Source organism: Ambystoma mexicanum, chromosome 4p (genome assembly GCF_040938575.1).
Source record: "Ambystoma mexicanum isolate Mex_15411 chromosome 4p, UKY_AmexF1_1, whole genome shotgun sequence".
Lineage (NCBI taxonomy): Eukaryota > Metazoa > Chordata > Amphibia > Caudata > Ambystomatidae > Ambystoma > Ambystoma mexicanum.
The window spans coordinates 949074656-949087170 of NC_090927.1; positions in this window are offsets into that span (position 1 = coordinate 949074656).

A 12515-nucleotide genomic window follows, 5' to 3' on the forward strand; every position below is an offset into this window, starting at 1 on the left:
CAGGAGCAGAGGTTTATACATTTTAAAGCTACACATTAAGTTTCATAGGGCATAATGGGAATGGGGAAGGTGCTAATTACGGTACCGCAAATTTGCGGTGCCGTAATTAGCACCAAGGTCCCTTAGCGGGTTGGTTTTTAACACCTGCTAAAAGCAGGCGTTAATGTACCAACCCGCTAAGGGACCTCGTAGTAAGGCAGAAAGGGTTAACGGTCACTGGTTCCATTACTGGTGACCATTAACCCTTACTGCCTACCGTGTAATGAGGCCCACAATCTGTAACTGGATGTCAGGCAGCAATCTGCGTACAAATTTATCGACAAACAGCCTTTTCCCTGACTCTGTGCCTAAGTCTTGTCCACTGAAACCTGCTCGAACCGATTGAAGAAATCGGTAGCACCCTGAGACTTTCCTTGGACACAGGCCGTAAACTTGTCCCAAACGATTCTCTTTTCAGGAACTATAGTTTTCAATTTTACAATAATTCTATCAGGCAAGTTTAATATCACTTGAGGCCGTCGTTCGCCAGCTGGTCTTTCTCTATCTAGCCTAACCATGTTATCCCATGTATCTCCCAACCCAGGTATGTCATCTATAGTCCTAATCTGTTTCCACAAATCGACTGGCAGGAGTACGGGAAATAATAGGTCAATATCACTTAAGGTGAATACCGACGACTGTAAAACCGACTCTATTTCTTTATAGAACCCGGTCGGATTCTTTCTTATATCGGGAATAGATTGCTTTATGGTGTTCACTTCTTGTCTTGAAAACGGGACATGAACAAACTGTGATACGTAATGTGCAGGAATTTCTCCGGCGACTATACCTCGTGCAGCATCAGCCGCAATCGCAACTTTCGGGACAAATGTCGGAGGGACCTCTCTCATAGGCAACTGAGAAGTAGGCATCTCCGAACGCTTACTAAGCAACAGAGCCAAATCAAGCGCTAGGGCAGTCGAAGAAGTATCAATCGAAAAAGCTCTCTTATAAACACTCAACAATTCTACGGGACAACAAATCTTTCTTTTTACAAACTCATCCTGCAGGTACTCTACCATCACCTATATCACTTTCTTTTGCATTTCTAACGTATACTGACTATATGTGTCATATACTTCATCTGGAGTTATCGCCATATATCCAAAATCCATCTTATCGCATCCTTTATACAAATTCACTCTTCCTCACCTTTTAATTCACGGTGAGGAGAAAACTGTTTCTGTAAGTACATAATACCTAAACTACCACCATCTGCTTCCTCATTCTGTAACCCTTCCAACTCCTTCCTATACTCAAAAATCCTCTCAACATGCTCATATACCTTCTCTGCAGTATCTCTGGACAACGCTAAGGTGTTCAAAACCCGTAACCCCTGTGGGAAATCTTCATTGTTTAATCTATTCCACATTATACTCAAATGGGTCCCTAATCCTTCAATAAAATCATTTTTCTCAGGAATACTTTTTAAATTTTCGAGTGTGGAAAAAACATCAGCTTGTTCACCCTTCTCCATACAATGTTTAGCCCAAGCAATCAATTCACTCCTTTTGTCTGGGGACACAGAATTACGAGTCACAACCCTTGGTCTCGCTCCTTGGTCTACTACAAGCGATGCAGAATCACTTGGAAGAAGAAGAGTAGGCACATTCTGAATATCAACAGGTGGAGGCAAGGGGGCAGGCAAAGGAGTGATGGCTGGAAGAACAACAGGAAGAACAGCAGGGAGGACCAGAGGAACTATAGAAGGGGGAACAACAACGGGAAGGGGCAAAGCGCTGGAAGGAGGGACGTACAGAGGTGGCGCGGAGGCATCAGGCCTTCGTTCATGCACAAGTTTATTAATCAATTCATCTGACGTATGAAAATCTTTTGAAGGGTAGATTTTCTGAATGTCTAATTGAAACGCCCTGTCCGTGTTCCTAAAAGACTCCAATTGTTTATTTTGATCATATAACCGAGCCTTTTCGACACTTGTCGTATGTCTACACATATGTTTCTCTCTACTCTTTTGTTGCTGCAAAGCTTCTGTTTTCCAACTGTGCAATGCGTCAAATGCTGCAGGTCTAGCCTTTTTCTTTACTAATACAGACTCTAAATATTCTATACGAGGGATTTCAAAACTACCATTGGTTGGCCACCGTAGATTAGAATTATGTCTGGTCTGTCTGTGCCAAATGTCATTAAATGCTATACTACCAAAGCCTTTCTTACAGTACATAGTACATGCCGGCGACCCCTCCTGTGGTGTGGGACGGCTATCTTCCAAAGATTGTCTGTTGCTGCAGATTAATGCTCTAAAGCAGGCAGACAATTTCCCAGGCATATCAAAGTTCTGGTGTTACCTGGTTAAATAATTGTGCACGCGAGTACAATGCTCCAAATTCAAATTGTCAGGGTTAGATTAAGAATCGGGATACGATTCACCTGACCAAAGGACTGGGAGGCCCGATTGGGTTACTAAGGACAATGCTAAGGACCCAGGTGATTTTCGGCAAATTTACCCACCTCGATACATGGACCCTCGTCAAGACATCGTCTCGGGCTACAGCTCACCGTTCAGGGATCGGATCATGCAGTTTCGTCGAGGAATTCACTTCTCGTCTAGAGTGGCCGTTTCTGTTGGCACCGTCCGATCCAGGTCCGATAGCCGAGCCAACCTTCAACGAGACGAAGTCAATCTTGAGGGTCCCTATTCGGGCGCCATCTGTGAAATCAGAAAAATACAATATTAAGGCTGTTACACCAAGCAAAGGAAAATACACCGACACGGGCTTGTAAAGATTCCCAGAATCTTTATTACAAAACTGACAGTATAGAACAAAGTACACAAATAGCTATTTGGCTGTCAATACATCACAGAGACCAGCAGCAGGGTTCAATGTGAGCAGTGAGCAGAATTTCCTAACTGGACATCAGCGTATTTATACAGTTTGTTATAATGATGTCCAGCCTCTTACAAGTTAATTATACACTGGGCTAGGGTCACGCCAGGTTCATTTCCTAATTTACATATCTCGTGCATGCGGTTTACTTTTAAATACATTTACTAACAGACATTATTATTCTCTAATTTAATGTTACATTCTTTACATATTGCTTTAATACAGATCAAACAGATGTTTTGCATGTCGTATTTGGATAGCATTATTGTTCTTGTATACTTGTAGGTTAACATTGCTAATTCAAGTAATCCCCTGATCCCGAGATCAACAAAGGACAAGGTCTACATGGCCCTAACATGTAGCCTGAAGGCAGGTTGGACATTAACCCTCCTACAAAGGTTGAAGAGGTTAAGGCAAGAACAAGAGCACACGAGACGGCCATTTTAGACTACAGGGTGAATTTGTACAATAAACTAAAATGGCGGTTCTAACCTAAAATGGAGGCTCGATTCACTTGAGGTCACGACCTTGTAATACGGATTTCCTTGCAAGGCGACTGGGCATAGGCCAACATATACAATGAGGACAAAACAATATTATATCAGTTCTAACAGGAGGAGATCAACTTACTGCAGTGTGCCAGGTGGAAACTACTATGTTTAAAGTATTTAGATAACTATTGGCATATTCTTACTATATTGGGCTTTATAACTGGTTGTGAAGTAACAGTAACTGTGATGGCATATTTGAATTGTATTATAATGAAATGTATGACATATTGGCCATGCAAGTTTATTTGTATGCTGGAACAATTGTCTGAATTGCAAAAAGGGCATACTATGCCATGATTTGCATTCTGCAGAAGCTGGTGAAATGGAATGGATTCACAATTTGGTATGGATACATACGCACATCGTTCATTAGGGATGCGCTCTTGTTAAACATGTTTGCATAGAATGCTTGTATGTTTCCACATGTATGAAATCTGGAAGATTTAATTTATGGGATGTTTTTGGTTTGTGGTACATTAGGAATTATTGTGGATCTTCCTTTGTATTTATGGTGAATTTTACCATTCCTACACAGTAGTCCAAATCTTGCATTATACCTGAGACACTATAAGTGCTGTCAGGATTATTTGTGGCATTTCTATGATGGACAAGCATTTGCAAACACAACTGGTCTCAGCCGTTTAAGTACATGTTGTGAACAATTGGTGGCAACTTGAAGAGAATATTGATTGATACATTTGCATAGCAATTTTCTCCAGTTGTGTTGCTGATTTTAAATGAACCAGATAGTTGTGCATCTGTATGCTTTGATGGTCCTGCAGTTGCAGTTTTTGAGAAGTACATCTGTCTCATTGTCTTCTGATGGACGTGCAGTTGGTGTTGGAGTAGCAGTTGCACTTTTTTTCTCAGTGGTGTTGTTGGGAGATCTGCTATAGACTCTGTGTGTATTAGCTTTCTTAATAAAGGTTTTTCTTGAGGTACAGAGTACCTAGATGGGGTGTACAGTGCATATAACCTGTTGTATTCTAGGATGCAAGGAATGTCAGCATTAACTTTGCATCAAAGTTAACTAGGAATAGACCATTGATTTTATGGGGACGTGAACGTGCTATGCAATTCATACTTTCTTTGAGACTGTGCTGGATATAGATAAATGTTTTAACTTTGGCAAGTTTTTCTAAGTGAATGTTGATTAACTGTATGTTGTTGTCATGTGGATATGCTTGGAAGCCAACAACTGTACCAATTGCTCCATTGATTAAACCTTGTTTTATGTCAAGTTTATGTTTTAGGATTACTCTGCATTTGCACATATAGTTAATACTTTTTCTAATCCAGCTGTTTTGGAGATACCTTTTTCTAAGCTATTTAGTTGTGTTGACTGTAATGCTGTGCACGTCTAGTTTGCCTGTGGAGCTGATATGCAGTATTGGTTGGATTTCTATTTTCAAAATTGCTGGATTAACTACAGCTTGCAAGGGTTGGCATTAAGGACATGCATTTTATATTTTGTTGAGTTATTTGTTCCATGACATCAGGGCCCGATGTGTTTTGCCCATATAGATCATGGATTAGTCTAGTTTTAAAGATGGATTTAGCATCTTTTGTAAGCAGGCCAGTTCTAATGCTTTTTAAAATGTTAGCATAAGTGGGATCTGCAGACATGTTTTGAGTCAGTTCTCTGCAGCAAAAATGTTGCTAGATGTTTACATTTCCAATGCTGCTGAGTGTGTTACAACATTGTTTGTGTCCTATTGTTTTGAAAATAGATTTTTTTTACTTGCGTTAACTGTAAGAGGTCTCTGGATACAATAATGTGTTTTCCTCCAAACAGTTCTTCGTAGTCGGTTTTAAGACTTCTTGCATTTGAGATGAATGAAAGACAGCATGAGTTTGGAAACCATGCTTACCTAAGTATCAGGAACGCTTACATTTGTTTCAGAACTCTGTGTACTTCAGTCACAGCTTCTGTTGATAATTAGTAGTATTCTAATTTGTTTTGGTGTACTAGTGGAAGAGCAGTAGTCGGTGTGAAGTTACATCTCCAATGTTATAGGCAGCTAAACCTGTGGGGGGCTGTTCAAATAGCTGATAGGTTGTTTGTTAAGTCTTGTAGAAATGTGCTGATCATTTTAATTAAGAACATTTTGCAGAGCCAGCTTCACGACTTACATACAGGAGCAGAGGTTTATACATTTTAAATCTACACATTTAAGTTACATTTTAAAAACCATGTTCAATTTCTTCAGTGACTTCTAGAAAAATGGTGAGTTATTCTTTATTTTGCTGTGATTTGACCACTGACAAGTCTTCTTCAGTGTGTTTACATTAATATATGGTATTTTCTATTTCTACCTCAGCCTTGGTTGTTTCTGCTTGATTTAGAATGAGTGGTTCTTCAAGTGGTTCTTGGCTTCCTGTAAGAGAGGTTTGACTGCCTTCAGCAGTGTCTTTATATAGTATAGCTTCAATGTCTTCCTCTTGTTGGCGTTCATGGTCCAACATTTGTTTGTATTGTTTAAAATTGATCATTGTTCTACTGCTTTCAATTGCCTTGTATGCAGCTTCAAATGAGTCATGTTCACCTAACAATTCTTCTTCGTTTCCCCAAGGTTTAAAAAGTTGCAGGTGGGCCATGTAATGAAGTTCTCTATATTGTGGATATTTAAATGATAACTTTACATGATTAATTAGACTGGGCTTTGTATGTTTTACTAGACTTCCTTCACAAGTTGATACTGAATAGTTGTCGTAAAGGCCCATGTTTTCCAAAGCAGTATATCGGTTTGGGGGTTATGTGTCAATGAACATGTTATTTAAAATGTCCTGGCTATAGGGATCATTTGTGGGCATTGTTTCTATCTCTTGGTAGGATTTTAGTACTCTTTTACGTGATGTAGCTGGACCAAGGTCTAGCTAGACAATGCTTTCAGATTTCCAATATAACGGTGTACCTGTTAAATGGCCTGCAGCTTCGTAACATTCACATATGTCATCCCAGAGGTCTTTTAGTTCTGTTTTCTCAGCTTTGGTGAGATAGGCTGTTTCATATCTTGCTAATGCAGTGGAAATGTCTGCAATTTATTGTATGTCTATATTTGCATTCCACAAGAGGGCAATGATTGCATTGTAATCATTGATGTACTTGGATGCTTCATCCCTTTTAATGCTGTATGTATTATTAGGGTATTTCCCTTTTACACTGTGTCTGACAGAAGACATCAAGCTGTTTACTTGTCTTTCTATGCAAACTGGTCTAGGGAAGCCCAAGCGACATTTGGTATAGTATTTACCTTTGTTTTTATTTCAAAGTTGGCAGTATTTGCCACATTATCCTTTTGGAAGCGTACGATTTCTGTACGTAGGTCACTTTGTGAGGTTTCTGAAGCGATGTATCAATGTATTTTGGAATACATTGTAAAACAGTGGCATCACTGTCATGGCCAAATATGGGAGTGTGTTTTATCCACAAAAGCCTGTGGATGTGTGGTGCTCCTCTTGATTGATATTCTTTTCTCCAAAAGAAGTGTTCAGCTTTTACGAGTGGAGGCGTATTTTTTATTGCAGATGTAGTGCATCATGGCATTGAAGTGATGGTGAAAGTACCAGGATACATTGACAGGGTCAATAGAACAGAGTTATCCTGGTGTTTGTATATCAATTCCTTCTTTATTTTGGTTTGCAGTGCGTAAGACGTTGTGCAAGCGATCCCATGCATATTCTGCACAATTTAAAGTAACAAACCATGTGGATGGGCCTTGTTTCCTTAGCATAGAACGTGCATCAGAATAACATCAGAACTAATATTCTTTTGTACCACGCATGTTTGTCAAGAGATTCATGATACTTGAAAACTTCCTCCTTGCCTTTTATCTTTTGAAGCAGTTGGGTAGTGGATATGTTTGAAAAAGTATAGCCTATTAATGTGTGTGCAACTCCATAACATAGAATTGCTAGCTCACTTTCAAACAGGAGATGGAAAATGTATTCTACATTTTGTCTGAATCTGGGGTCTTCAGAATACGTTCGTTAAGAGCGATATTCAGATGCACTCATTTCTGTGGATCTTTCATAATATCTTCCTCTTTTTCCTGTAGGAAAGAGTAGAGGAAAATAATTTACTTTTCTCCCATTTGATAAGTTTCTAATGCATCTTCTATGGTGTCTTTGGAGTGTAGTGGGTTGATTGTACAGTTGTCTAAAATTCTGACTGCATTAATAGGATCTACACGTTCAAATTGGCCAGTTTGTGGTGAATCCTGAATTATTTGGGTGGTTTCTTTTAAGTTTCCATTTATGTTTGTAGTATTTATTCTTTTCTTTAAGATATTTTACAGCTTGTCTAACTTTGTTTAAATCGACTAGTTGTTGCAAATTTCTTTTGTCTTTTGTTGTTACACCATTAACTAGTACAATAAATGATTGATCGATTGGCCATTGTACTCCTAGGGTTTCTACATTTTCTTTAATATCTGGTGGCAAGTATCCTACTTTGCGACAAATGCCTTTTAGTATCTCAGATGGAGGCAATATTATATTATAGCTTGAAATGGATGTACTGTTTGGATTATAATGTTCTCAAGGCACATGATGGCATTTGGTTATTGTCAAACTTTGTATTGCAGTATGTGCACACTATTGAAGGGCCAGTTATTTTGTATTTATTTCTTCTGTTATGTATAAAGCTAATTGGAATCACTGGGATTCCTCATTGTCCTCTATTTTTTAGGCCATATCTGCTATATTGTTGTTCTTTTTATAAAAGGTTCTGCGACGACAGATACACACTTTCTCTGGTCTTCCAGCAGATGTGTTTTGAAACTTGGCTATTTTTTTATATGAATTTATAAGGTGGTTGGTGTGAGGTTTCACTAATGTTTTCTAAAGTTACTGAATTTTCTAAGTCAATTCAGGATCGCTGGAAACCTGCTTCCAAGTGTAACACCTGGTATGACTCTGAACTTTTACCATAAATGTAAAAGCTCCAAAGGCACTACAGACTCTCTCTCCTTGGCAAAAAGAGCCCACACTCAGGCACGAGTATCTGGTGCTTTCAACAATACGGCTGTACTCTTCAAAATCTGCAGGGAACCTGCCAATCGTTAGCAGTATCTTCTGCCCCAACTCCACCTACTCCATCCCAGGCCCTTTGCAATTCACTTGCCAATTGCTTCAGCTTCAAAACCCAGGACATACTGATAAGCCTTGTCACACACTCTCCCGACCCATCCCTCACCACCCTGCCACCACTCTCCCTCCTCCTTCTGCCTTCTCCTCCTTTGCCCCTGTCTCTCCGGAAGAAATCACCAGAGTAGTCAATACCATGAGGGTCTCTTCCAAACAGCTTGCCCATTGCTCATCCAGAACCATCAAGGATAACATTTCCTCTATCGCCCCTGCTCTTGCCAATTTCAGTAATCACTCTTTTGACACTGGCTTTTTTCCATCCTTCCTCAAGCACTCCCTTGTGCACCCCGCCTTAAAAAAACCATTAGCAGATCCTTCCTCCCAGGCCAACTATTGCCCCATCTCCATCACCCCCTTCCAGGGGAAAACACTTGAGAAGTTGGCCCTCCCCCAACTTAACTCCCACATTGAACTTGTTGACGGTCTTCATTACAATCACTACTACAAGGGCCCAAATATAGACATTAAAGAGAATCAGAGACAGAGAGGAGCCTTGCGGTACTCCACAATTGAGATGACAGGGGACAGAAAGAAAAGGTGGCATAGTGAGAGTCTGGGTACGATCCGCCAGGAATGAAGTGAACCAGGCTAGAACCTGCCCAGATGTACCCATCTGGGCAGGACGGGACAGCAGGATGGGGTGGTCGACAGTGTTGAATGACGCTGAAAGATCTAACATGATCAGGGCACCCACTCCACCTGCGTCCACCAGCTTGGCCATATCATCTTGGATGGCAACCAAGACACTCTCTGTGCCTCTGCCTGGACGGAATCCAGATTGAGCTGAATCGAGCAGACATGAAGATTCAAGAATTGTAGAAAGCAGAGGTGACACCAGTGATTCTCGAGGTTTGGAGATAAAGAGAAGAAGGGAGATAGGATGGAAATTAGACACAGTGGCGGGATCCAAGGAAGGTTTCTTCAGGAATTACCCTGGCAGCTTTTAATTCCTGAGGCAGCACTATGTAGCTTCTTTCAAAAAGAAAGGAAAAGCAGATGCAAAAGATGTGTAGAACCTTTTTAGGTGGCACTTGGAAGTTTAATATGTTGGCAGAAAATGTAAATAACTGCCCCTTGACAAGGTGCAGAATGCTGCTATACATGGAATTTGAGTGGTTAAAAAAGAGAACATTCTTATTGAGAAGCGTATTACAGGGTAAGTGGCAGCAATCCTGTATATATATATATATATATATATATATATATATATATATATATATATATATATATATATATATATATATATATTCAGTGAAAAAACTTTGTTAAAGGGACGTTATGGTTCAAAGTAAAACCGAAAAATCCCTGAAATTCGGCAGTTATGGTAAGATAAGCAACCATAACTCGTGCCTCCGTGCACTGCTAACACTAACACCTAGGACATCAAAGATGACATCACAAATGTAATTGGGCCAATCGGGGTGCTGTCCGCGGAGCGAACAGAGAAGTCCGTCCGCGAAGCGAACACAGATATCACAATTTTTTCTGCCTTACATTTTGGTCATTTTTTAAAAAACTACTGGACGGATTTACACTTTCGGGACCAATCCGCCGCTCCTGCCGCAAATTTGGTGTAAATCCGTCCAGCGGTTCGGGCTGTAGCCATGCACAAATTTTTTTCCCATTATGTCTATAGGAAAAAACAAAAGTTTTGGGACCCCCCTATAACTTTGCCCCCCTGGACCTCACCTCTCCAAACTTTGCAAGACTGGGCCATATACTTTTTTTGCAAAGTTTGGTGAGGATTCGTCCAGAGGGAGCGAAGTTATAAGCCACCCAAAAAGTGCTCTTCCTATGGAAACACCAACTCAACCATAATTACATGGACGCTACCGCGTCCATGTAGTATATATATATATATATATATATATATATATATATATATATATATATATATATATATATATATATATATATATAAACACTTTGTTAAAGGGATGTTATGGTTAAGTTGCACTATTAAAAAACCATGAAATGCAATTAAAAATCTTTGTTAAAGGGATTTTATGGTTACAAGTAAAACCAAAAAAAACTCAGAAATGTGCCTTTTATGGTAAGCTAAGCCCCCATAACTCACGCCACCACTGTGTACTGCTAATACTAACACTCAGGACATCAAAGATGACAATACAAATGTCATTGATGACATCACATATCTGGGCCACTTGTTTTTGTTCAATGCCATATATAGGCCATACGGTTTAGCTCACTGACAGTCAGAAAATTCAAATTCAAATGGTGCTATATATATATAGACGGTAACTTTGTCATATATTCTTAAAATACTTTCCTTAGGGTTTGGTCTCAGCTCATGGTGCACATACATGAAGAAATAAGCAGGCCTCAAACACACAATTTATTTGTATACATGAAGATTAACTTTAATGTTATTAACATTTTCTGATGATGCTGTTTCTTTCTTCCTTACTTTTGTTTCCCTGCATTTGCCTATGATTTGTATGCATTGAGGGACTTCATATGTACTATTTGTACTAGCGCAAGTGTGTAGTAAGTCTTGAATTGTTAGCTAGTTATTACATGTTTAACGTTACTCAAAACTCTGATAAGGTAGCCTTCATTATTGTACTATCCAAAACTACAAGATTATAAATATTGTACTTCTATGGTGCATGCTGCAGCCATTGCTTATTTTTATGTACGATTAGGTTCCTGTATTCACAACAACACTCCAATACAATGTTGTTTAGATGAGTACATTCTTTAACAGATTAAGTAGTTCATGATAGGTCTCCAGATCACCCCTGACATTTTGTTACCAACATTATCAACACAACCCCTTGTAGGGACTTTTCATCAAAATTAATTTCACATGTGATGTCATCAGTGATGTCACCAATGACATTTGTGATGTCATCTTTGATGTCCTGGGTGTTAGTCTTAGCAGTGCTGCATTGATGTAAACACCATTGCATTACTGATTTCTTTCCACTACATGAATGCACTCATGTACACACGTAGGCGTTCTCTGCAGTATGTGTCATAGAGGTGCAATATTCAAAACCTTCCATGTTGGATAGTAAAATGATGAATGTTTTCATTTCAGAGTTTTGCATATTGTGAAACATGTAATGAGTACCTAACAATGCCTCCCTTACTGCATAATTGAACTACTACACACAAACCATGACGAGACTACAACGCATACAAATACGAGCATGTACAGGGAAAGTAAAGTAAGCAAAAAACCAGCAGTATTACTAGACAGTGTTCATAACCTCACTAATTAACTTCATGCACAGAAATGATTGCTGTGTTTCAGGCTTTGTTCTTGCCCTATTTATATATATATCATATGATATGCATGCACCCTACGGAAAGCAGTGTAACAACATATGAGAAAGCTAAGGTCTACAAACATAGTACCTTTTGCATTTTTAGTTCCTGACTGTTAGTGAAGCAAACCACCTGGCCTACATATGTCAGTGCACAAAAAAAGAGGGAGCCAGGCATGTGATATCATCAGTGATGTCATGAGCACTTAATGAACTATTTGGCACATGATAGTTCTTCCAATGATCTCTTTATAACAACATTATAATGACAATACTGTGTGGAGGCTGTGCATAAAAACTAAATGCACATTTGTGATGTCATTTGATGTCATGGATGGTAGTCCTTGCAGTGCACAGTGGTGGCGTGAGTTATGGTTGCTTACCATAACTGGTGAATTTCTGGGGGTTTTCGGTTTTACTAGTAACCATGATAGTGATAGGTTAATATTAGTGCAAAGACAGCTTTTGCACTGAATGTGATAGGTTTTTAGTAGCGCAACTTATCCATAACGTCTCTTTAACAATGTTTTTTCACTGAATTTCATAGGTTTTTACCAGGATACCCTTAGTTTGTATAGATGAACCATACAGCATACCAAATGGATGTCGGCATGCTGATGGGCGCAGTAACCACGGAC